Source organism: Schistocerca gregaria, unplaced genomic scaffold (assembly GCF_023897955.1).
Source record: "Schistocerca gregaria isolate iqSchGreg1 unplaced genomic scaffold, iqSchGreg1.2 ptg000854l, whole genome shotgun sequence".
Taxonomy (NCBI): Eukaryota; Metazoa; Arthropoda; class Insecta; order Orthoptera; family Acrididae; genus Schistocerca; species Schistocerca gregaria.
In genome coordinates, this window is record NW_026062216.1 from 50,003 (window position 1) to 75,034 (window position 25,032).

Consider the following 25,032-nt stretch of genomic DNA (forward strand, 5'->3'; position numbering starts at 1 on the left):
GTTGCACCGCCTGTCATTCGTTTGGTTCGTGCGGCCTCCGACACTCGCGGGAGACGCACCTTGTTATCGTTATCCGGCGCAGGGCTTGCGCGCGGCCGGGCGGCTTGGGGACTCGCGGGGTGTGGCAGTGTCCTGCTGGACCGAGGGAAGCGTTCTCACCTGCCTGACACGCGTCGCGCTTCCAGATATTTGCGTAATTCGCACGGTGCATTCTCGGCTGTCCCCTTCCGTCCCGACTTGTCCCGACTTTGCTCGACTGCCGCTCGCTGCCGCTCGGGTCGCGGTCCGTAATGACAGCACAAGCACGAGAAACATCTGCGAGATGGGCGCGGGCCGAACCGGCGTGTCCGAGGCGCCGTGTGCGTCCGTTCGGAGCTACCAGAGCAGCTCTGTGCTGCGCCGTGCCGTGGAAAGGTGCGAAAACATGCACACAAGACACAGGCTGTTGGACAAAGTATCCCTCTCTTGTAGCGACGAAAGGTAAATTTTTGTTTACAAATTTGCCGTTGTGCACTGCTACAAAACAATATGCCCTGACGTATTTCACAACATTTCTGTCACTTCATACTGTTTTGTTATTTCCAGAGACTCTTTGGAAGTCTTCCTTGGCGCACTCTTTTCAAACTGAGTTCCTTAATATCGTATCTTACGATAGTTTAAAATCAGTATGGAAGCATCTTTGTCACATGAGAAAGGTAGCATGAAAAAAGGGCTGGCAGGGGTAGCGACAAGAAAGCAAGAAATGAAGACAGCCAGAGTTCCCAAGCGGTCGCCGATCCGAATACTAACGTTGTTGCTTATCATCGGTGGTCGGACAGGAACAGGTTTTTTTTTTTTTTTTAATGTAGTTAGTTTTTGGAATTTAGCGCTCCTACAAAACAGTAGGCTCTGACGCATTTCAAGAGCACATCTGTCGATTCGCAGTGTTTCGTTATTTTCAACGAGTTCCTAGCACTCTTCGTCCGCGCTTTCTTGTTCAAACTGAGTTCATTACTGTAATTTCGCATCTTACGTTTAATACAGTAGTTTAAAATGCTTGTGGAAGCATCTTTGTCGCACCTGAGAGTTTGTATGAAAAGAGGGCTGGCAGGTGTAGTGACGTACAATCTAAAAAGAGAGAAGGAGCCAACAGCACCCGGTGTTCCCAGGCGGTCACCCATCCAAGTACTAACCGGGCCCGATGTTGCTTAACTTCGGTGATCGGACGAGAACCGGTGTATTCAACATGGTATGGCCGTTGGCGTCGTTATACTGTAGCTGCACGGCAGAAGAAGGCTTCGCCTCTCCTCCTAACACAAGCAATCGCTTTTTTCGGTGGCACATTTGACGCAAAGCACGTCCTTCCACCTCGAAGGCGACGCGCCGCCACGTGGGTCGGACGCACAACACAGCTGCTCGTTGCACCGCCTGTCATTCGTTTGGTTCGTGCGGCCTCCGACACTCGCGGGAGACGCACCTTGTTATCGTTATCCGGCGCAGGGCTTGCGCGCGGCCGGGCGGCTTGGGGACTCGCGGGGTGTGGCAGTGTCCTGCTGGACCGAGGGAAGCGTTCTCACCTGCCTGACACGCGTCGCGCTTCCAGATATTTGCGTAATTCGCACGGTGCATTCTCGGCTGTCCCCTTCCGTCCCGACTTGTCCCGACTTTGCTCGACTGCCGCTCGCTGCCGCTCGGGTCGCGGTCCGTAATGACAGCACAAGCACGAGAAACATCTGCGAGATGGGCGCGGGCCGAACCGGCGTGTCCGAGGCGCCGTGTGCGTCCGTTCGGAGCTACCAGAGCAGCTCTGTGCTGCGCCGTGCCGTGGAAAGGTGCGAAAACATGCACACAAGACACAGGCTGTTGGACAAAGTATCCCTCTCTTGTAGCGACGAAAGGTAAATTTTTGTTTACAAATTTGCCGTTGTGCACTGCTACAAAAGAATATGCCCTGACGTATTTCACAACATTTCTGTCACTTCATACTGTTTTGTTATTTCCAGAGACTCTTTGGAAGTCTTCCTTGGCGCACTCTTTTCAAACTGAGTTCCTTAATATCGTATCTTACGATAGTTTAAAATCAGTATGGAAGCATCTTTGTCACATGAGAAAGGTAGCATGAAAAAAGGGCTGGCAGGGGTAGCGACAAGAAAGCAAGAAATGAAGACAGCCAGAGTTCCCAAGCGGTCGCCGATCCGAATACTAACGTTGTTGCTTATCATCGGTGGTCGGACAGGAACAGGTTTTTTTTTTTTTTAATGTAGTTAGTTTTTGGAATTTAGCGCTCCTACAAAACAGTAGGCTCTGACGCATTTCAAGAGCACATCTGTCGATTCGCAGTGTTTCGTTATTTTCAACGAGTTCCTAGCACTCTTCGTCCGCGCTTTCTTGTTCAAACTGAGTTCATTACTGTAATTTCGCATCTTACGTTTAATACAGTAGTTTAAAATGCTTGTGGAAGCATCTTTGTCGCACCTGAGAGTTTGTATGAAAAGAGGGCTGGCAGGTGTAGTGACGTACAATCTAAAAAGAGAGAAGGAGCCAACAGCACCCGGTGTTCCCAGGCGGTCACCCATCCAAGTACTAACCGGGCCCGATGTTGCTTAACTTCGGTGATCGGACGAGAACCGGTGTATTCAACATGGTATGGCCGTTGGCGTCGTTATACTGTAGCTGCACGGCAGAAGAAGGCTTCGCCTCTCCTCCTAACACAAGCAATCGCTTTTTTCGGTGGCACATTTGACGCAAAGCACGTCCTTCCACCTCGAAGGCGACGCGCCGCCACGTGGGTCGGACGCACAACACAGCTGCTCGTTGCACCGCCTGTCATTCGTTTGGTTCGTGCGGCCTCCGACACTCGCGGGAGACGCACCTTGTTATCGTTATCCGGCGCAGGGCTTGCGCGCGGCCGGGCGGCTTGGGGACTCGCGGGGTGTGGCAGTGTCCTGCTGGACCGAGGGAAGCGTTCTCACCTGCCTGACACGCGTCGCGCTTCCAGATATTTGCGTAATTCGCACGGTGCATTCTCGGCTGTCCCCTTCCGTCCCGACTTGTCCCGACTTTGCTCGACTGCCGCTCGCTGCCGCTCGGGTCGCGGTCCGTAATGACAGCACAAGCACGAGAAACATCTGCGAGATGGGCGCGGGCCGAACCGGCGTGTCCGAGGCGCCGTGTGCGTCCGTTCGGAGCTACCAGAGCAGCTCTGTGCTGCGCCGTGCCGTGGAAAGGTGCGAAAACATGCACACAAGACACAGGCTGTTGGACAAAGTATCCCTCTCTTGTAGCGACGAAAGGTAAATTTTTGTTTACAAATTTGCCGTTGTGCACTGCTACAAAACAATATGCCCTGACGTATTTCACAACATTTCTGTCACTTCATACTGTTTTGTTATTTCCAGAGACTCTTTGGAAGTCTTCCTTGGCGCACTCTTTTCAAACTGAGTTCCTTAATATCGTATCTTACGATAGTTTAAAATCAGTATGGAAGCATCTTTGTCACATGAGAAAGGTAGCATGAAAAAAGGGCTGGCAGGGGTAGCGACAAGAAAGCAAGAAATGAAGACAGCCAGAGTTCCCAAGCGGTCGCCGATCCGAATACTAACGTTGTTGCTTATCATCGGTGGTCGGACAGGAACAGGTTTTTTTTTTTTTTAATGTAGTTAGTTTTTGGAATTTAGCGCTCCTACAAAACAGTAGGCTCTGACGCATTTCAAGAGCACATCTGTCGATTCGCAGTGTTTCGTTATTTTCAACGAGTTCCTAGCACTCTTCGTCCGCGCTTTCTTGTTCAAACTGAGTTCATTACTGTAATTTCGCATCTTACGTTTAATACAGTAGTTTAAAATGCTTGTGGAAGCATCTTTGTCGCACCTGAGAGTTTGTATGAAAAGAGGGCTGGCAGGTGTAGTGACGTACAATCTAAAAAGAGAGAAGGAGCCAACAGCACCCGGTGTTCCCAGGCGGTCACCCATCCAAGTACTAACCGGGCCCGATGTTGCTTAACTTCGGTGATCGGACGAGAACCGGTGTATTCAACATGGTATGGCCGTTGGCGTCGTTATACTGTAGCTGCACGGCAGAAGAAGGCTTCGCCTCTCCTCCTAACACAAGCAATCGCTTTTTTCGGTGGCACATTTGACGCAAAGCACGTCCTTCCACCTCGAAGGCGACGCGCCGCCACGTGGGTCGGACGCACAACACAGCTGCTCGTTGCACCGCCTGTCATTCGTTTGGTTCGTGCGGCCTCCGACACTCGCGGGAGACGCACCTTGTTATCGTTATCCGGCGCAGGGCTTGCGCGCGGCCGGGCGGCTTGGGGACTCGCGGGGTGTGGCAGTGTCCTGCTGGACCGAGGGAAGCGTTCTCACCTGCCTGACACGCGTCGCGCTTCCAGATATTTGCGTAATTCGCACGGTGCATTCTCGGCTGTCCCCTTCCGTCCCGACTTGTCCCGACTTTGCTCGACTGCCGCTCGCTGCCGCTCGGGTCGCGGTCCGTAATGACAGCACAAGCACGAGAAACATCTGCGAGATGGGCGCGGGCCGAACCGGCGTGTCCGAGGCGCCGTGTGCGTCCGTTCGGAGCTACCAGAGCAGCTCTGTGCTGCGCCGTGCCGTGGAAAGGTGCGAAAACATGCACACAAGACACAGGCTGTTGGACAAAGTATCCCTCTCTTGTAGCGACGAAAGGTAAATTTTTGTTTACAAATTTGCCGTTGTGCACTGCTACAAAACAATATGCCCTGACGTATTTCACAACATTTCTGTCACTTCATACTGTTTTGTTATTTCCAGAGACTCTTTGGAAGTCTTCCTTGGCGCACTCTTTTCAAACTGAGTTCCTTAATATCGTATCTTACGATAGTTTAAAATCAGTATGGAAGCATCTTTGTCACATGAGAAAGGTAGCATGAAAAAAGGGCTGGCAGGGGTAGCGACAAGAAAGCAAGAAATGAAGACAGCCAGAGTTCCCAAGCGGTCGCCGATCCGAATACTAACGTTGTTGCTTATCATCGGTGGTCGGACAGGAACAGGTTTTTTTTTTTTTTAATGTAGTTAGTTTTTGGAATTTAGCGCTCCTACAAAACAGTAGGCTCTGACGCATTTCAAGAGCACATCTGTCGATTCGCAGTGTTTCGTTATTTTCAACGAGTTCCTAGCACTCTTCGTCCGCGCTTTCTTGTTCAAACTGAGTTCATTACTGTAATTTCGCATCTTACGTTTAATACAGTAGTTTAAAATGCTTGTGGAAGCATCTTTGTCGCACCTGAGAGTTTGTATGAAAAGAGGGCTGGCAGGTGTAGTGACGTACAATCTAAAAAGAGAGAAGGAGCCAACAGCACCCGGTGTTCCCAGGCGGTCACCCATCCAAGTACTAACCGGGCCCGATGTTGCTTAACTTCGGTGATCGGACGAGAACCGGTGTATTCAACATGGTATGGCCGTTGGCGTCGTTATACTGTAGCTGCACGGCAGAAGAAGGCTTCGCCTCTCCTCCTAACACAAGCAATCGCTTTTTTCGGTGGCACATTTGACGCAAAGCACGTCCTTCCACCTCGAAGGCGACGCGCCGCCACGTGGGTCGGACGCACAACACAGCTGCTCGTTGCACCGCCTGTCATTCGTTTGGTTCGTGCGGCCTCCGACACTCGCGGGAGACGCACCTTGTTATCGTTATCCGGCGCAGGGCTTGCGCGCGGCCGGGCGGCTTGGGGACTCGCGGGGTGTGGCAGTGTCCTGCTGGACCGAGGGAAGCGTTCTCACCTGCCTGACACGCGTCGCGCTTCCAGATATTTGCGTAATTCGCACGGTGCATTCTCGGCTGTCCCCTTCCGTCCCGACTTGTCCCGACTTTGCTCGACTGCCGCTCGCTGCCGCTCGGGTCGCGGTCCGTAATGACAGCACAAGCACGAGAAACATCTGCGAGATGGGCGCGGGCCGAACCGGCGTGTCCGAGGCGCCGTGTGCGTCCGTTCGGAGCTACCAGAGCAGCTCTGTGCTGCGCCGTGCCGTGGAAAGGTGCGAAAACATGCACACAAGACACAGGCTGTTGGACAAAGTATCCCTCTCTTGTAGCGACGAAAGGTAAATTTTTGTTTACAAATTTGCCGTTGTGCACTGCTACAAAACAATATGCCCTGACGTATTTCACAACATTTCTGTCACTTCATACTGTTTTGTTATTTCCAGAGACTCTTTGGAAGTCTTCCTTGGCGCACTCTTTTCAAACTGAGTTCCTTAATATCGTATCTTACGATAGTTTAAAATCAGTATGGAAGCATCTTTGTCACATGAGAAAGGTAGCATGAAAAAAGGGCTGGCAGGGGTAGCGACAAGAAAGCAAGAAATGAAGACAGCCAGAGTTCCCAAGCGGTCGCCGATCCGAATACTAACGTTGTTGCTTATCATCGGTGGTCGGACAGGAACAGGTTTTTTTTTTTTTTAATGTAGTTAGTTTTTGGAATTTAGCGCTCCTACAAAACAGTAGGCTCTGACGCATTTCAAGAGCACATCTGTCGATTCGCAGTGTTTCGTTATTTTCAACGAGTTCCTAGCACTCTTCGTCCGCGCTTTCTTGTTCAAACTGAGTTCATTACTGTAATTTCGCATCTTACGTTTAATACAGTAGTTTAAAATGCTTGTGGAAGCATCTTTGTCGCACCTGAGAGTTTGTATGAAAAGAGGGCTGGCAGGTGTAGTGACGTACAATCTAAAAAGAGAGAAGGAGCCAACAGCACCCGGTGTTCCCAGGCGGTCACCCATCCAAGTACTAACCGGGCCCGATGTTGCTTAACTTCGGTGATCGGACGAGAACCGGTGTATTCAACATGGTATGGCCGTTGGCGTCGTTATACTGTAGCTGCACGGCAGAAGAAGGCTTCGCCTCTCCTCCTAACACAAGCAATCGCTTTTTTCGGTGGCACATTTGACGCAAAGCACGTCCTTCCACCTCGAAGGCGACGCGCCGCCACGTGGGTCGGACGCACAACACAGCTGCTCGTTGCACCGCCTGTCATTCGTTTGGTTCGTGCGGCCTCCGACACTCGCGGGAGACGCACCTTGTTATCGTTATCCGGCGCAGGGCTTGCGCGCGGCCGGGCGGCTTGGGGACTCGCGGGGTGTGGCAGTGTCCTGCTGGACCGAGGGAAGCGTTCTCACCTGCCTGACACGCGTCGCGCTTCCAGATATTTGCGTAATTCGCACGGTGCATTCTCGGCTGTCCCCTTCCGTCCCGACTTGTCCCGACTTTGCTCGACTGCCGCTCGCTGCCGCTCGGGTCGCGGTCCGTAATGACAGCACAAGCACGAGAAACATCTGCGAGATGGGCGCGGGCCGAACCGGCGTGTCCGAGGCGCCGTGTGCGTCCGTTCGGAGCTACCAGAGCAGCTCTGTGCTGCGCCGTGCCGTGGAAAGGTGCGAAAACATGCACACAAGACACAGGCTGTTGGACAAAGTATCCCTCTCTTGTAGCGACGAAAGGTAAATTTTTGTTTACAAATTTGCCGTTGTGCACTGCTACAAAACAATATGCCCTGACGTATTTCACAACATTTCTGTCACTTCATACTGTTTTGTTATTTCCAGAGACTCTTTGGAAGTCTTCCTTGGCGCACTCTTTTCAAACTGAGTTCCTTAATATCGTATCTTACGATAGTTTAAAATCAGTATGGAAGCATCTTTGTCACATGAGAAAGGTAGCATGAAAAAAGGGCTGGCAGGGGTAGCGACAAGAAAGCAAGAAATGAAGACAGCCAGAGTTCCCAAGCGGTCGCCGATCCGAATACTAACGTTGTTGCTTATCATCGGTGGTCGGACAGGAACAGGTTTTTTTTTTTTTTAATGTAGTTAGTTTTTGGAATTTAGCGCTCCTACAAAACAGTAGGCTCTGACGCATTTCAAGAGCACATCTGTCGATTCGCAGTGTTTCGTTATTTTCAACGAGTTCCTAGCACTCTTCGTCCGCGCTTTCTTGTTCAAACTGAGTTCATTACTGTAATTTCGCATCTTACGTTTAATACAGTAGTTTAAAATGCTTGTGGAAGCATCTTTGTCGCACCTGAGAGTTTGTATGAAAAGAGGGCTGGCAGGTGTAGTGACGTACAATCTAAAAAGAGAGAAGGAGCCAACAGCACCCGGTGTTCCCAGGCGGTCACCCATCCAAGTACTAACCAGGCCCGATGTTGCTTAACTTCGGTGATCGGACGAGAACCGGTGTATTCAACATGGTATGGCCGTTGGCGTCGTTATACTGTAGCTGCACGGCAGAAGAAGGCTTCGCCTCTCCTCCTAACACAAGCAATCGCTTTTTTCGGTGGCACATTTGACACAAAGCACGTCCTTCCACCTCGAAGGCGACGCGCCGCCACGTGGGTCGGACGCACAACACAGCTGCTCGTTGCACCGCCTGTCATTCGTTTGGTTCGTGCGGCCTCCGACACTCGCGGGAGACGCACCTTGTTATCGTTATCCGGCGCAGGGCTTGCGCGCGGCCGGGCGGCTTGGGGACTCGCGGGGTGTGGCAGTGTCCTGCTGGACCGAGGGAAGCGTTCTCACCTGCCTGACACGCGTCGCGCTTCCAGATATTTGCGTAATTCGCACGGTGCATTCTCGGCTGTCCCCTTCCGTCCCGACTTGTCCCGACTTTGCTCGACTGCCGCTCGCTGCCGCTCGGGTCGCGGTCCGTAATGACAGCACAAGCACGAGAAACATCTGCGAGATGGGCGCGGGCCGAACCGGCGTGTCCGAGGCGCCGTGTGCGTCCGTTCGGAGCTACCAGAGCAGCTCTGTGCTGCGCCGTGCCGTGGAAAGGTGCGAAAACATGCACACAAGACACAGGCTGTTGGACAAAGTATCCCTCTCTTGTAGCGACGAAAGGTAAATTTTTGTTTACAAATTTGCCGTTGTGCACTGCTACAAAACAATATGCCCTGACGTATTTCACAACATTTCTGTCACTTCATACTGTTTTGTTATTTCCAGAGACTCTTTGGAAGTCTTCCTTGGCGCACTCTTTTCAAACTGAGTTCCTTAATATCGTATCTTACGATAGTTTAAAATCAGTATGGAAGCATCTTTGTCACATGAGAAAGGTAGCATGAAAAAAGGGCTGGCAGGGGTAGCGACAAGAAAGCAAGAAATGAAGACAGCCAGAGTTCCCAAGCGGTCGCCGATCCGAATACTAACGTTGTTGCTTATCATCGGTGGTCGGACAGGAACAGGTTTTTTTTTTTTTTTAATGTAGTTAGTTTTTGGAATTTAGCGCTCCTACAAAACAGTAGGCTCTGACGCATTTCAAGAGCACATCTGTCGATTCGCAGTGTTTCGTTATTTTCAACGAGTTCCTAGCACTCTTCGTCCGCGCTTTCTTGTTCAAACTGAGTTCATTACTGTAATTTCGCATCTTACGTTTAATACAGTAGTTTAAAATGCTTGTGGAAGCATCTTTGTCGCACCTGAGAGTTTGTATGAAAAGAGGGCTGGCAGGTGTAGTGACGTACAATCTAAAAAGAGAGAAGGAGCCAACAGCACCCGGTGTTCCCAGGCGGTCACCCATCCAAGTACTAACCGGGCCCGATGTTGCTTAACTTCGGTGATCGGACGAGAACCGGTGTATTCAACATGGTATGGCCGTTGGCGTCGTTATACTGTAGCTGCACGGCAGAAGAAGGCTTCGCCTCTCCTCCTAACACAAGCAATCGCTTTTTTCGGTGGCACATTTGACGCAAAGCACGTCCTTCCACCTCGAAGGCGACGCGCCGCCACGTGGGTCGGACGCACAACACAGCTGCTCGTTGCACCGCCTGTCATTCGTTTGGTTCGTGCGGCCTCCGACACTCGCGGGAGACGCACCTTGTTATCGTTATCCGGCGCAGGGCTTGCGCGCGGCCGGGCGGCTTGGGGACTCGCGGGGTGTGGCAGTGTCCTGCTGGACCGAGGGAAGCGTTCTCACCTGCCTGACACGCGTCGCGCTTCCAGATATTTGCGTAATTCGCACGGTGCATTCTCGGCTGTCCCCTTCCGTCCCGACTTGTCCCGACTTTGCTCGACTGCCGCTCGCTGCCGCTCGGGTCGCGGTCCGTAATGACAGCACAAGCACGAGAAACATCTGCGAGATGGGCGCGGGCCGAACCGGCGTGTCCGAGGCGCCGTGTGCGTCCGTTCGGAGCTACCAGAGCAGCTCTGTGCTGCGCCGTGCCGTGGAAAGGTGCGAAAACATGCACACAAGACACAGGCTGTTGGACAAAGTATCCCTCTCTTGTAGCGACGAAAGGTAAATTTTTGTTTACAAATTTGCCGTTGTGCACTGCTACAAAACAATATGCCCTGACGTATTTCACAACATTTCTGTCACTTCATACTGTTTTGTTATTTCCAGAGACTCTTTGGAAGTCTTCCTTGGCGCACTCTTTTCAAACTGAGTTCCTTAATATCGTATCTTACGATAGTTTAAAATCAGTATGGAAGCATCTTTGTCACATGAGAAAGGTAGCATGAAAAAAGGGCTGGCAGGGGTAGCGACAAGAAAGCAAGAAATGAAGACAGCCAGAGTTCCCAAGCGGTCGCCGATCCGAATACTAACGTTGTTGCTTATCATCGGTGGTCGGACAGGAACAGGTTTTTTTTTTTTTTTTTAATGTAGTTAGTTTTTGGAATTTAGCGCTCCTACAAAACAGTAGGCTCTGACGCATTTCAAGAGCACATCTGTCGATTCGCAGTGTTTCGTTATTTTCAACGAGTTCCTAGCACTCTTCGTCCGCGCTTTCTTGTTCAAACTGAGTTCATTACTGTAATTTCGCATCTTACGTTTAATACAGTAGTTTAAAATGCTTGTGGAAGCATCTTTGTCGCACCTGAGAGTTTGTATGAAAAGAGGGCTGGCAGGTGTAGTGACGTACAATCTAAAAAGAGAGAAGGAGCCAACAGCACCTTTTTTTTTTTTTTTTTTTTTGTGTTTCGTTATTTTCAACGAGAGCCTAGCACTCTTCCTCCGCGCATTCTTGTTCAAACTGAGTTCATTACTGTAATTTCGCATCTTACGTTTAACACAGTAGTTTAAAATGCTTGTGGAAGCATCTTTGTCGCACCTGAGAGTTTTTCATGAAAAGAGGGCTGGCAGGTGTAGTGACATAAAATTTAAAAGAAGAGAGGGAGCCAACAGCACCTTTTTTTTTTTTTTTTTTTTTTTTTTTTTATTACTGTAATTTCGCTTCTTACGTTTAATACAGTAGTTTAAAATGCTTGTGGAAGCATCTTTGTCGCACCTGAGAGTTTGTATGAAAAGAGGGCTGGCAGGTGTAGTGACGTACAATCTAAAAAGAGAGAGGGAGCCAACAGCACCTTTTTTTTTTTTTTTTTTTTTTTCTTATTATAATTTTTTTTAGGCCTGCAACACGTGAAAACGAAATGTGATAAATGCCTCCCATTTATACGCCAAAAACAGAAAGAGGAAACGGAAAGATAAGGCGGATTCACACCGTAACAATCGATGATGACGACTGTCCAAAGGGAACACAAAACATTTGTACGCAACCAGGACGACGCATCCACCGGAAAAGGAAAGTCATTGTCGGTCGGGCATCGAGCGTGGCTGGCAGGCGGCGGCAATGAGGGCAGGGGTCAATTAGTCTGAGGCCTGGCCACAGTGTCGCCCTCACACCCGTCATCACTCATATCGACCGTAAAACAAAACAATATTTCATGTATGAAAAAAAAGAGAAATCGCAACAGCCTAGGTGTAGTAAAAACAACATGAAACAAAACGCTATTTTAAAGCGCCGGCAATCCCGGTGTGAAATCCCACACCGACGAAAGGTTCCAAAAGTGCCGAGCGCAGACACGTGACGAGAAGTGGGAGCGCTCGACAGTAAAAGAAATGAAAAAAGGAAAAGGAAAAAAGAAAAAATAACGCAAACAGTCACCACTAGAAACTAGAACTGAAACATCAGTAAAGAATCTCGTCACGCCACATACGGGGAAAAAAAAGAAAAAAGAAACTAATAATACCGACACTCATGCCAAACAAGAAGTTTGGCAATAACTACAGAAAAAACTGAAAAGACTTCTGATGTCGTTCGATAGTCAAGTTTCGGCAATTTTCGTTCCAGAAAACATAGAGAAAGTCGCATTTATTCATATTGTGTCGCTCAAGGGCAATTTGAAAATACGAGACAATAACATCCATGTTACGCAGGTACTGACATACGCGCAAAAGCATGCGCCAGTGCGACCTGCAAAAAATTTGCAAAATTTTGCCGATAATGTGGCGATGTCTGAATCTGAGAATGTTGGGTCCATAAAAAGGTAAGGAAGTCCAAATCGGTACACAACTTTAAAGAGAAAATAGCAAAAACTGTATGGCCAAAGATCCACACCGTAGCATTTCGCTTGGTGGTGGGGTAGACGACACACTGCGGAATTAATACATCATCCACAGTAACGGTTCGAGCGTCCACCCGCTGAATCAGACGAATCATATCCCTGGCGACGTCCCAAACACGGCGGAAGCGGTCACACGCAAAGCGGTGTTCAAGAGTATCGTCGACAGTACACACGTCACACACTCCAGATGGGATAAGGTTGATGGAATGAAGTTTGGAGTTGGTGGGGATGGTGCGATGCACCACCTTGTACCATGCAGCGTGTACGGAAGCCGGGAGGACTTTGTTGGCGAGGTTTTGCCACACTGCCACCCAGTTGCAGCGTGGCAATCGATACTCCCACTTGCAACGAATAGGAGGTCCGCGTATAGCATCGCAGACAGCGCTAACCGTGTGGGCGGAGATGTCACGAAGTGTCAGGTAACTATTATCGAAATAGTAGCGGCGCACGTAAGAAAGATAAAACGGGATGTGCGACACAGAAACAGGTGCCACTTCAGAATGAGGACGATAACGATTAAAAACAACCGCGGTGGGACTGCAAGGTGCCTTCTGCATAACAGCGGTAATTCTCTTCCAAAGGAGAGCCGCACATTTGGCTGAAAAATCGACAAGTCCCAAACCGCCGTCGGACAGGCCCAAGGTACAGACAGCATGTGACACCTTAAAAATCTCCCCCCTCCATAAAAACCAGTAAATCGCCTGTGTGATGGCGCGCCCCAATTGCTTGGGTACCGGGAGAACCTGCGCAAGGTACCACGCCCTTGCCAAGAAGTTATTATTTATTAACTGCACCTTTTCCCGAAGGGCCAAATTTCGGACCGCATGGATCTTGACAACAGCACGAATCCGATGCAGCGTAGGCCGCCAATTTAGTGCTTCCATCTGCTGTGGATTCGAGGATAAAAGGACTCCAAGAACTTTATGCTGCTGCTGTACACAGAACCAGTCCCTACGAAGGGTACGTGCGCGGGCGGTGAGCGGTAAAAGAACAGTTTTCTGTGTATTGACAATCGCCCCCGTAGCTTGTTCAAAGTTGTGCAGAACGACTTGCAACCTGTCAACATCGTCTAAATGCTCAATAAATACGCCAAGGTCATCAGCGTATGCTTTACAAACCAATCTGGTAGTCCCCATCTGAATGCCGCGACATTCCTGACCGATATAGCGGAGGAGGGGATCCAGCGCAATGGCAAAAAGCGCCATGGAAAGCGGACACCCTTGCCGCACGGAGCGACCTACACGAAAAGCAGGAGTAAGACGACCATTAACACAGATGCGTGACGTAGCATTTTGCAACAGATGCGTCACTAAGTTGGTAAATTTATAACCAAACCCCATGCGTACCAAAACCTGACGCAAATAAAAATGACTAATACGGTCAAAGGCATTCTTAAAATCAACTAATAAAATCGCCGCAGTCCGAAGCCGAGCACTTTTTACATAACCAATGCAGTCCCTGTAAGCAAGGATAGCGTCAAAGATATTCCGATCGCGCACCGCACACGTTTGCTGAGGACTAAGTACCGCCGGCAAAATGTTTTTAAGTCGCTGAGCGACGCAGCGCGTGACGATCTTGTACTCAACATTTAATAAAGTAATCGGACGGACAGCGTCGATATTTGGCACAGCATTGGATTTGGGAACGAGCGTCACAACCCCCTCCACAAAGGCAGCTGGTACAGTCACACCATTTCGAATATCATTTACCAAATCTACTAAAATCTCACTAAAAAGATGAAAAAATTTCAAATAAAATTCCGCAGGAATCCCATCTGGACCTGGAGACTTCCCGTTGGGACTCCGCCGAACGGCATCGAGAACTTCATCAGACGTAAAGGCGGCAGTTAAATGATTCCTGTCCGGGCGAGTTAAAACATGGGGTACAGTCTGCAAAAAATCTCGCAACGCGTCGGAATCCACATCAACAGCACGGAAAAGTGAAGCGAAATGTTCAAAAATATCCGTTTCAATTTCCGACTGTACAGAAGTGCGATCGCCGTTTCGCAGCCGCCAAACGTTAATCTTCAAACGTTCACGGCGTTTGCGTTCCCTGTGTAAATGGTAAATGGACAGAGGTTCCCCAGTAACAAGTCCCGCAGGCTGACTTCGGACGGTCACCCCATCACTAACGGCACGCATGTCAAGTAAAAGCTTTGCTTGAAATTGCTTCAGAGTAGGCAACAACTCGGGCTGTGACGTCACCCGCAACGCTAAGTCCCGTAAACAAGCCTGGCGGAAGCGAGCCGTTGCCCGACGCCAGCGTGCCGCCTCACGGCTGTAATCAATTAAAAATTTCCTAATCGCCGGTTTAACTATCGCAACCCACCACTCAATGGTGCTACTATGACCGCCTCGAGTCCGCAACAACCGTTGCCATATACGGTTAAAACAAGTCACAAAATGGTCGTCATTGAGTAAACTGCAATTGAACTTCCACAAATTGGTACGGCGAGGAACACACAAACGAGGCAATAAAAGACGACAGGAGTAACTGGAGTGGTCAGAAAATACGACAGGAGTCACGTCAGCACTACAAATACGGGCAGACAGCTGCCTAGACACATAAATCCGATCGAGGCGGCTACGCCCGGTACCGTAAAAATAGGTGAAGTAGGTGAAATCCGGGTGTAAAACACGCCACGTGTCGAGCAGCTGAAAACTAGTGACTAAAGTACCCAGCTCGTGACATTTGTTTGGACGCGGCTCTTGATCGCTGTCGTCTAAAACACAATTAAAATCACCCCCAACGATTAAAGTATCGACATTCCTGGATAGAAGCTGACACAAATCTCTACCATAAAATTCAGCCCTGGCCGGTTTAACATTTCCTGACGGAGCGTACACATTTACAAACACAATTCCAAAAATGGTACAAGCAACAGCGCGACCGTTCGGTAAAATGTCAACGTTAGATATTGGTAAGCCAGAACGCACTAAAATTGCAGTGCCCGTATCGTTATCAGGGGCAATATTATCAATCACAGTAAAATCAGTAAAATCATGCAAAAACAAAAGCGCTTCACAAGTCACCTCCTGTAAAAAAGCGACGTGACAGTTATTATCATACAAGAAATTTTTTAAAATCATAGCCTTCTGCGGATTTCGCAACTTATTAAGATTAACTGTTAAGATGTTCCACTGGCTACAGTCGTTAACCATATACACGGAATAACACAGTTAAAAAACAAGAAAATAAAAGAAAAACATGAAATTTGCTTAAAACAAGATAAAACATACAAACTTGCTAGGAGGGGGAGGACATACAATAAGTCACACTAATGGTTACCACCGGCCTCCACATCCGCCGACCAATCCTGTGACTGACTAGGAAGGGGGGGGCGGGAGCGGTGGAGTCCCAGAAACTGTGACGGCACTTTCTGTGACGGAATGCTCCACGGCGGGCATCTCGACATCCGAAGATAAAGGCGGCACCAAATCGTGGGTGGAAGGGGGGGCACGACGAAGGTGCGAATCTTCGGCCTTTCTTTTGGTTGGAAAGGGGGAAGGTGTCACAGACAAAGGCGGATCCACCGCCATGCCGGAATCAGCATCAGAAGTCGGTTGGCTCAGGAAGGTTTTCAAATGTTGCACCGCGATGTCACGTTTCTGCGTTGCAGCAACAACATCACCCTCCGGCTGAGTGCGGGAAGAGGTCTGCTTTTTCGCGTGGCGCCTGCTGCCTCCCCCCTGAGACGGGCGGTGGCCGATGTCTACGCCGTCGCGCGTGGCCGGTTGTCGGGAGGTCGGTTGCCCGACCGACCGAACCTGAGGGGGGGCAGGAGAACGCGCCACCGGAGACGGACTCCGATTTTTGTCCGAAAAACCACGCGTATTAAACGAAGCAGAGCTACTGGCACTACGTAAACGTGGGGTGCCAGAAGCTCGAGCGACATTCCGGTCCCTACGCGGTTTCGGTGCAGTAAAAGCTTCACGTTCTACAACAGCACTGGCACCAGAAAGACTGTCGGGGACGGTAGTAGGAGCAACCGCCGATATGTCGGGTTCCGTAACCGGGACAGTATGCGGAACAATTTCTGCCGACATCGGCACGGATTGCGGTGAGACTTCGTCCACTACCGGTTTTTCAAAAACAGATTCAGTTGTCGCAGCCGCGAGCAAAGAAGGCTCAACAGGAGGTTCAGAAACAGAAACAGAGTCACTATCAGGAACAGACGTGTCCATAACGTCAGCGGCGGCCGATACAGGGGGGGCGGCCGCGAGTTGCACACGTGCAGGGGGGGCGGAACCTAAACTCGTTGCAGCAACAGAAGCAAAGCTAGGCCCACTTAAAACGTCCTCACGTGGCAACTGAACAGGCTGCCTGCGTTTAGGACAGTTTTGTCGGTAATGACCAACAGCACCGCAAAAGGAACACGTCTGAGGTTGACCACTATAGGTTATAAAAGCACGATGACCGTTAACTAACAAGAAGGACGGAATATGTTGTCGTACTATCATCTTTACACTCCTCACGCCGTTTTCGACCTGAAAAACATAGGCGGAAGACCACTTCTCTTTAAAAACAGATAGCACGGTCCCGTACGGCCGCAAATGACGAGATATTGTGTCATTCCGGATTTCAAAAGGCAAGTTGAACACACGAACATTTCGAAGGCCAAACCCACCATGAGAAATAGTCACGTTACTAATGCGACCGTCTAGATGTCGAAATTTACGGATACCATCATTAACATTTACCACGGTATCACACAATTCGGGAGTTTTCAACTTCAAAAACACGGAATTGATAAAAGTATCAAATTGAACTCCGAGAACGTCATCGGTCGACAAACACAATTCCTCAAGTATCCAACGGTGAATTTCGAAAGCTGACGGTTTTCCGACGGAACTATCGAATTCGCATTGCACATTATTTTGTCGTTCTTCACTATTATCATACAACATAGCCATAACTTACGGACTTGATGAAATGTAGCCGCGAGGCAGGAGACAGACGACACGCGAGGCGCCGCCGGCCAAGTCGCACAAGGAAGTACTGCTCGCTCGGCACCGAGGTGTTGCCAGGCGGGCAGACAGCCAAGTACTAACCGGGCCCGATGTTGCTTAACTTCGGTGATCGGACGAGAACCGGTGTATTCAACATGGTATGGCCGTTGGCGTCGTTATACTGTAGCTGCACGGCAGAAGAAGGCTTCGCCTCTCCTCCTAACACAAGCAATCGCTTTTTTCGGTGGCACATTTGACGCAAAGCACGTCCTTCCACCTCGAAGGCGACGCGCCGCCACGTGGGTCGGACGCACAACACAGCTGCTCGTTGCACCGCCTGTCATTCGTTTGGTTCGTGCGGCCTCCGACACTCGCGGGAGACGCACCTTGTTATCGTTATCCGGCGCAGGGCTTGCGCGCGGCCGGGCGGCTTGGGGACTCGCGGGGTGTGGCAGTGTCCTGCTGGACCGAGGGAAGCGTTCTCACCTGCCTGACACGCGTCGCGCTTCCAGATATTTGCGTAATTCGCACGGTGCATTCTCGGCTGTCCCCTTCCGTCCCGACTTGTCCCGACTTTGCTCGACTGCCGCTCGCTGCCGCTCGGGTCGCGGTCCGTAATGACAGCACAAGCACGAGAAACATCTGCGAGATGGGCGCGGGCCGAACCGGCGTGTCCGAGGCGCCGTGTGCGTCCGTTCGGAGCTACCAGAGCAGCTCTGTGCTGCGCCGTGCCGTGGAAAGGTGCGAAAACATGCACACAAGACACAGGCTGTTGGACAAAGTATCCCTCTCTTGTAGCGACGAAAGGTAAATTTTTGTTTACAAATTTGCCGTTGTGCACTGCTACAAAACAATATGCCCTGACGTATTTCACAACATTTCTGTCACTTCATACTGTTTTGTTATTTCCAGAGACTCTTTGGAAGTCTTCCTTGGCGCACTCTTTTCAAACTGAGTTCCTTAATATCGTATCTTACGATAGTTTAAAATCAGTATGGAAGCATCTTTGTCACATGAGAAAGGTAGCATGAAAAAAGGGCTGGCAGGGGTAGCGACAAGAAAGCAAGAAATGAAGACAGCCAGAGTTCCCAAGCGGTCGCCGATCCGAATACTAACGTTGTTGCTTATCATCGGTGGTCGGACAGGAACAGGTTTTTTTTTTTTTTAATGTAGTTAGTTTTTGGAATTTAGCGCTCCTACAAAACAGTAGGCTCTGACGCATTTCAAGAGCACATCTGTCGATTCGCAGTGTTTCGTTATTTTCAACGAGTTCCTAGCACTCTTCGTCCGCGCTTTCTTGTTCAAACTGAGTTCATTACTGTAATTTCGCATCTTACGTTTAATACAGTAGTTTAAAATGCTTGTGGAAGCATCTTTGTCGCACCTGAGAGTTTGTATGAAAAGAGGGCTGGCAGGTGTAGTGACGTACAATCTAAAAAGAGAGAAGGAGCCAACAGCACCCGGTGTTCCCAGGCGGTCACCCATCCAAGTACTAACCAGGCCCGATGTTGCTTAACTTCGGTGATCGGACGAGAACCGGTGTATTCAACATGGTATGGCCGTTGGCGTCGTTATACTGTAGCTGCACGGCAGAAGAAGGCTTCGCCTCTCCTCCTAACACAAGCAATCGCTTTTTTCGGTGGCACATTTGACACAAAGCACGTCCTTCCACCTCGAAGGCGACGCGCCGCCACGTGGGTCGGACGCACAACACAGCTGCTCGTTGCACCGCCTGTCATTCGTTTGGTTCGTGCGGCCTCCGACACTCGCGGGAGACGCACCTTGTTATCGTTATCCGGCGCAGGGCTTGCGCGCGGCCGGGCGGCTTGGGGACTCGCGGGGTGTGGCAGTGTCCTGCTGGACCGAGGGAAGCGTTCTCACCTGCCTGACACGCGTCGCGCTTCCAGATATTTGCGTAATTCGCACGGTGCATTCTCGGCTGTCCCCTTCCGTCCCGACTTGTCCCGACTTTGCTCGACTGCCGCTCGCTGCCGCTCGGGTCGCGGTCCGTAATGACAGCACAAGCACGAGAAACATCTGCGAGATGGGCGCGGGCCGAACCGGCGTGTCCGAGGCGCCGTGTGCGTCCGTTCGGAGCTACCAGAGCAGCTCTGTGCTGCGCCGTGCCGTGGAAAGGTGCGAAAACATGCACACAAGACACAGGCTGTTGGACAAAGTATCCCTCTCTTGTAGCGACGAAAGGTAAATTTTTGTTTACAAATTTGCCGTTGTGCACTGCTACAAAACAATATGCCCTGACGTATTTCACAACATTTCTGTCACTTCATACTGTTTTGTTATTTCCAGAGACTCTTTGGAAGTCTTCCTTGGCGCACTCTTTTCAAACTGAGTTCCTTAATATCGTATCTTACGATAGTTTAAAATCAGTATGGAAGCATCTTTGTCACATGAGAAAGGTAGCATGAAAAAAGGGCTGGCAGGGGTAGCGACAAGAAAGCAAGAAATGAAGACAGCCAGAGTTCCCAAGCGGTCGCCGATCCGAATACTAACGTTGTTGCTTATCATCGGTGGTCGGACAGGAACAGGTTTTTTTTTTTTTTTTAATGTAGTTAGTTTTTGGAATTTAGCGCTCCTACAAAACAGTAGGCTCTGACGCATTTCAAGAGCACATCTGTCGATTCGCAGTGTTTCGTTATTTTCAACGAGTTCCTAGCACTCTTCGTCCGCGCTTTCTTGTTCAAACTGAGTTCATTACTGTAATTTCGCATCTTACGTTTAATACAGTAGTTTAAAATGCTTGTGGAAGCATCTTTGTCGCACCTGAGAGTTTGTATGAAAAGAGGGCTGGCAGGTGTAGTGACGTACAATCTAAAAAGAGAGAAGGAGCCAACAGCACCCGGTGTTCCCAGGCGGTCACCCATCCAAGTACTAACCGGGCCCGATGTTGCTTAACTTCGGTGATCGGACGAGAACCGGTGTATTCAACATGGTATGGCCGTTGGCGTCGTTATACTGTAGCTGCACGGCAGAAGAAGGCTTCGCCTCTCCTCCTAACACAAGCAATCGCTTTTTTCGGTGGCACATTTGACGCAAAGCACGTCCTTCCACCTCGAAGGCGACGCGCCGCCACGTGGGTCGGACGCACAACACAGCTGCTCGTTGCACCGCCTGTCATTCGTTTGGTTCGTGCGGCCTCCGACACTCGCGGGAGACGCACCTTGTTATCGTTATCCGGCGCAGGGCTTGCGCGCGGCCGGGCGGCTTGGGGACTCGCGGGGTGTGGCAGTGTCCTGCTGGACCGAGGGAAGCGTTCTCACCTGCCTGACACGCGTCGCGCTTCCAGATATTTGCGTAATTCGCACGGTGCATTCTCGGCTGTCCCCTTCCGTCCCGACTTGTCCCGACTTTGCTCGACTGCCGCTCGCTGCCGCTCGGGTCGCGGTCCGTAATGACAGCACAAGCACGAGAAACATCTGCGAGATGGGCGCGGGCCGAACCGGCGTGTCCGAGGCGCCGTGTGCGTCCGTTCGGAGCTACCAGAGCAGCTCTGTGCTGCGCCGTGCCGTGGAAAGGTGCGAAAACATGCACACAAGACACAGGCTGTTGGACAAAGTATCCCTCTCTTGTAGCGACGAAAGGTAAATTTTTGTTTACAAATTTGCCGTTGTGCACTGCTACAAAACAATATGCCCTGACGTATTTCACAACATTTCTGTCACTTCATACTGTTTTGTTATTTCCAGAGACTCTTTGGAAGTCTTCCTTGGCGCACTCTTTTCAAACTGAGTTCCTTAATATCGTATCTTACGATAGTTTAAAATCAGTATGGAAGCATCTTTGTCACATGAGAAAGGTAGCATGAAAAAAGGGCTGGCAGGGGTAGCGACAAGAAAGCAAGAAATGAAGACAGCCAGAGTTCCCAAGCGGTCGCCGATCCGAATACTAACGTTGTTGCTTATCATCGGTGGTCGGACAGGAACAGGTTTTTTTTTTTTTAATGTAGTTAGTTTTTGGAATTTAGCGCTCCTACAAAACAGTAGGCTCTGACGCATTTCAAGAGCACATCTGTCGATTCGCAGTGTTTCGTTATTTTCAACGAGTTCCTAGCACTCTTCGTCCGCGCTTTCTTGTTCAAACTGAGTTCATTACTGTAATTTCGCATCTTACGTTTAATACAGTAGTTTAAAATGCTTGTGGAAGCATCTTTGTCGCACCTGAGAGTTTGTATGAAAAGAGGGCTGGCAGGTGTAGTGACGTACAATCTAAAAAGAGAGAAGGAGCCAACAGCACCCGGTGTTCCCAGGCGGTCACCCATCCAAGTACTAACCAGGCCCGATGTTGCTTAACTTCGGTGATCGGACGAGAACCGGTGTATTCAACATGGTATGGCCGTTGGCGTCGTTATACTGTAGCTGCACGGCAGAAGAAGGCTTCGCCTCTCCTCCTAACACAAGCAATCGCTTTTTTCGGTGGCACATTTGACGCAAAGCACGTCCTTCCACCTCGAAGGCGACGCGCCGCCACGTGGGTCGGACGCACAACACAGCTGCTCGTTGCACCGCCTGTCATTCGTTTGGTTCGTGCGGCCTCCGACACTCGCGGGAGACGCACCTTGTTATCGTTATCCGGCGCAGGGCTTGCGCGCGGCCGGGCGGCTTGGGGACTCGCGGGGTGTGGCAGTGTCCTGCTGGACCGAGGGAAGCGTTCTCACCTGCCTGACACGCGTCGCGCTTCCAGATATTTGCGTAATTCGCACGGTGCATTCTCGGCTGTCCCCTTCCGTCCCGACTTGTCCCGACTTTGCTCGACTGCCGCTCGCTGCCGCTCGGGTCGCGGTCCGTAATGACAGCACAAGCACGAGAAACATCTGCGAGATGGGCGCGGGCCGAACCGGCGTGTCCGAGGCGCCGTGTGCGTCCGTTCGGAGCTACCAGAGCAGCTCTGTGCTGCGCCGTGCCGTGGAAAGGTGCGAAAACATGCACACAAGACACAGGCTGTTGGACAAAGTATCCCTCTCTTGTAGCGACGAAAGGTAAATTTTTGTTTACAAATTTGCCGTTGTGCACTGCTACAAAACAATATGCCCTGACGTATTTCACAACATTTCTGTCACTTCATACTGTTTTGTTATTTCCAGAGACTCTTTGGAAGTCTTCCTTGGCGCACTCTTTTCAAACTGAGTTCCTTAATATCGTATCTTACGATAGTTTAAAATCAGTATGGAAGCATCTTTGTCACATGAGAAAGGTAGCATGAAAAAAGGGCTGGCAGGGGTAGCGACAAGAAAGCAAGAAATGAAGACAGCCAGAGTTCCCAAGCGGTCGCCGATCCGAATACTAACGTTGTTGCTTATCATCGGTGGTCGGACAGGAACAGGTTTTTTTTTTTTTTTAATGTAGTTAGTTTTTGGAATTTAGCGCTCCTACAAAACAGTAGGCTCTGACGCATTTCAAGAGCACATCTGTCGATTCGCAGTGTTTCGTTATTTTCAACGAGTTCCTAGCACTCTTCGTCCGCGCTTTCTTGTTCAAACTGAGTTCATTACTGTAATTTCGCATCTTACGTTTAATACAGTAGTTTAAAATGCTTGTGGAAGCATCTTTGTCGCACCTGAGAGTTTGTATGAAAAGAGGGCTGGCAGGTGTAGTGACGTACAATCTAAAAAGAGAGAAGGAGCCAACAGCACCCGGTGTTCCCAGGCGGTCACCCATCCAAGTACTAACCGGGCCCGATGTTGCTTAACTTCGGTGATCGGACGAGAACCGGTGTATTCAACATGGTATGGCCGTTGGCGTCGTTATACTGTAGCTGCACGGCAGAAGAAGGCTTCGCCTCTCCTCCTAACACAAGCAATCGCTTTTTTCGGTGGCACATTTGACGCAAAGCACGTCCTTCCACCTCGAAGGCGACGCGCCGCCACGTGGGTCGGACGCACAACACAGCTGCTCGTTGCACCGCCTGTCATTCGTTTGGTTCGTGCGGCCTCCGACACTCGCGGGAGACGCACCTTGTTATCGTTATCCGGCGCAGGGCTTGCGCGCGGCCGGGCGGCTTGGGGACTCGCGGGGTGTGGCAGTGTCCTGCTGGACCGAGGGAAGCGTTCTCACCTGCCTGACACGCGTCGCGCTTCCAGATATTTGCGTAATTCGCACGGTGCATTCTCGGCTGTCCCCTTCCGTCCCGACTTGTCCCGACTTTGCTCGACTGCCGCTCGCTGCCGCTCGGGTCGCGGTCCGTAATGACAGCACAAGCACGAGAAACATCTGCGAGATGGGCGCGGGCCGAACCGGCGTGTCCGAGGCGCCGTGTGCGTCCGTTCGGAGCTACCAGAGCAGCTCTGTGCTGCGCCGTGCCGTGGAAAGGTGCGAAAACATGCACACAAGACACAGGCTGTTGGACAAAGTATCCCTCTCTTGTAGCGACGAAAGGTAAATTTTTGTTTACAAATTTGCCGTTGTGCACTGCTACAAAACAATATGCCCTGACGTATTTCACAACATTTCTGTCACTTCATACTGTTTTGTTATTTCCAGAGACTCTTTGGAAGTCTTCCTTGGCGCACTCTTTTCAAACTGAGTTCCTTAATATCGTATCTTACGATAGTTTAAAATCAGTATGGAAGCATCTTTGTCACATGAGAAAGGTAGCATGAAAAAAGGGCTGGCAGGGGTAGCGACAAGAAAGCAAGAAATGAAGACAGCCAGAGTTCCCAAGCGGTCGCCGATCCGAATACTAACGTTGTTGCTTATCATCGGTGGTCGGACAGGAACAGGTTTTTTTTTTTTTTTTAATGTAGTTAGTTTTTGGAATTTAGCGCTCCTACAAAACAGTAGGCTCTGACGCATTTCAAGAGCACATCTGTCGATTCGCAGTGTTTCGTTATTTTCAACGAGTTCCTAGCACTCTTCGTCCGCGCTTTCTTGTTCAAACTGAGTTCATTACTGTAATTTCGCATCTTACGTTTAATACAGTAGTTTAAAATGCTTGTGGAAGCATCTTTGTCGCACCTGAGAGTTTGTATGAAAAGAGGGCTGGCAGGTGTAGTGACGTACAATCTAAAAAGAGAGAAGGAGCCAACAGCACCCGGTGTTCCCAGGCGGTCACCCATCCAAGTACTAACCGGGCCCGATGTTGCTTAACTTCGGTGATCGGACGAGAACCGGTGTATTCAACATGGTATGGCCGTTGGCGTCGTTATACTGTAGCTGCACGGCAGAAGAAGGCTTCGCCTCTCCTCCTAACACAAGCAATCGCTTTTTTCGGTGGCACATTTGACGCAAAGCACGTCCTTCCACCTCGAAGGCGACGCGCCGCCACGTGGGTCGGACGCACAACACAGCTGCTCGTTGCACCGCCTGTCATTCGTTTGGTTCGTGCGGCCTCCGACACTCGCGGGAGACGCACCTTGTTATCGTTATCCGGCGCAGGGCTTGCGCGCGGCCGGGCGGCTTGGGGACTCGCGGGGTGTGGCAGTGTCCTGCTGGACCGAGGGAAGCGTTCTCACCTGCCTGACACGCGTCGCGCTTCCAGATATTTGCGTAATTCGCACGGTGCATTCTCGGCTGTCCCCTTCCGTCCCGACTTGTCCCGACTTTGCTCGACTGCCGCTCGCTGCCGCTCGGGTCGCGGTCCGTAATGACAGCACAAGCACGAGAAACATCTGCGAGATGGGCGCGGGCCGAACCGGCGTGTCCGAGGCGCCGTGTGCGTCCGTTCGGAGCTACCAGAGCAGCTCTGTGCTGCGCCGTGCCGTGGAAAGGTGCGAA

The 25,032-nt window shown here is 50.6% G+C and overlaps 12 non-coding genes and 1 pseudogene across 12 annotated transcripts; all 13 read right to left on the bottom strand.

Annotated features, from left to right (window-relative positions):
• Positions 1-1,123: 1,123 nt before the first annotated feature.
• Positions 1,124-1,242, bottom strand: LOC126323214 (5S ribosomal RNA). Its single transcript, XR_007559403.1, has one exon. It is a non-coding gene; the product is annotated as a 5S ribosomal RNA (ribosomal RNA).
• Positions 1,243-2,518: 1,276 nt separating this feature from the next.
• Positions 2,519-2,637, bottom strand: LOC126323216 (5S ribosomal RNA). The gene has a single exon (XR_007559404.1). It is a non-coding gene; the product is annotated as a 5S ribosomal RNA (ribosomal RNA).
• A 1,276-nt stretch (positions 2,638-3,913) lies between these two features.
• LOC126323217 (5S ribosomal RNA) lies at positions 3,914-4,032 on the bottom strand. Its single transcript, XR_007559405.1, has one exon. It is a non-coding gene; the product is annotated as a 5S ribosomal RNA (ribosomal RNA).
• A 1,276-nt stretch (positions 4,033-5,308) lies between these two features.
• LOC126323219 (5S ribosomal RNA) lies at positions 5,309-5,427 on the bottom strand. Its single transcript, XR_007559407.1, has one exon. It is a non-coding gene; the product is annotated as a 5S ribosomal RNA (ribosomal RNA).
• A 1,276-nt stretch (positions 5,428-6,703) lies between these two features.
• On the bottom strand, positions 6,704-6,822 carry LOC126323220 (5S ribosomal RNA). The gene has a single exon (XR_007559408.1). It is a non-coding gene; the product is annotated as a 5S ribosomal RNA (ribosomal RNA).
• Positions 6,823-8,098: 1,276 nt separating this feature from the next.
• On the bottom strand, positions 8,099-8,217 carry LOC126323184 (5S ribosomal RNA). The gene has a single exon (XR_007559374.1). It is a non-coding gene; the product is annotated as a 5S ribosomal RNA (ribosomal RNA).
• Positions 8,218-9,494: 1,277 nt separating this feature from the next.
• LOC126323221 (5S ribosomal RNA) lies at positions 9,495-9,613 on the bottom strand. Its single transcript, XR_007559409.1, has one exon. It is a non-coding gene; the product is annotated as a 5S ribosomal RNA (ribosomal RNA).
• A 7,746-nt stretch (positions 9,614-17,359) lies between these two features.
• LOC126323182 (5S ribosomal RNA) lies at positions 17,360-17,477 on the bottom strand (annotated as a pseudogene).
• A 1,276-nt stretch (positions 17,478-18,753) lies between these two features.
• Positions 18,754-18,872, bottom strand: LOC126323185 (5S ribosomal RNA). The gene has a single exon (XR_007559375.1). It is a non-coding gene; the product is annotated as a 5S ribosomal RNA (ribosomal RNA).
• A 1,278-nt stretch (positions 18,873-20,150) lies between these two features.
• LOC126323222 (5S ribosomal RNA) lies at positions 20,151-20,269 on the bottom strand. The gene has a single exon (XR_007559410.1). It is a non-coding gene; the product is annotated as a 5S ribosomal RNA (ribosomal RNA).
• Positions 20,270-21,544: 1,275 nt separating this feature from the next.
• Positions 21,545-21,663, bottom strand: LOC126323186 (5S ribosomal RNA). Its single transcript, XR_007559376.1, has one exon. It is a non-coding gene; the product is annotated as a 5S ribosomal RNA (ribosomal RNA).
• Positions 21,664-22,940: 1,277 nt separating this feature from the next.
• Positions 22,941-23,059, bottom strand: LOC126323223 (5S ribosomal RNA). The gene has a single exon (XR_007559411.1). It is a non-coding gene; the product is annotated as a 5S ribosomal RNA (ribosomal RNA).
• A 1,278-nt stretch (positions 23,060-24,337) lies between these two features.
• On the bottom strand, positions 24,338-24,456 carry LOC126323224 (5S ribosomal RNA). Its single transcript, XR_007559412.1, has one exon. It is a non-coding gene; the product is annotated as a 5S ribosomal RNA (ribosomal RNA).
• Positions 24,457-25,032: the final 576 nt, after the last annotated feature.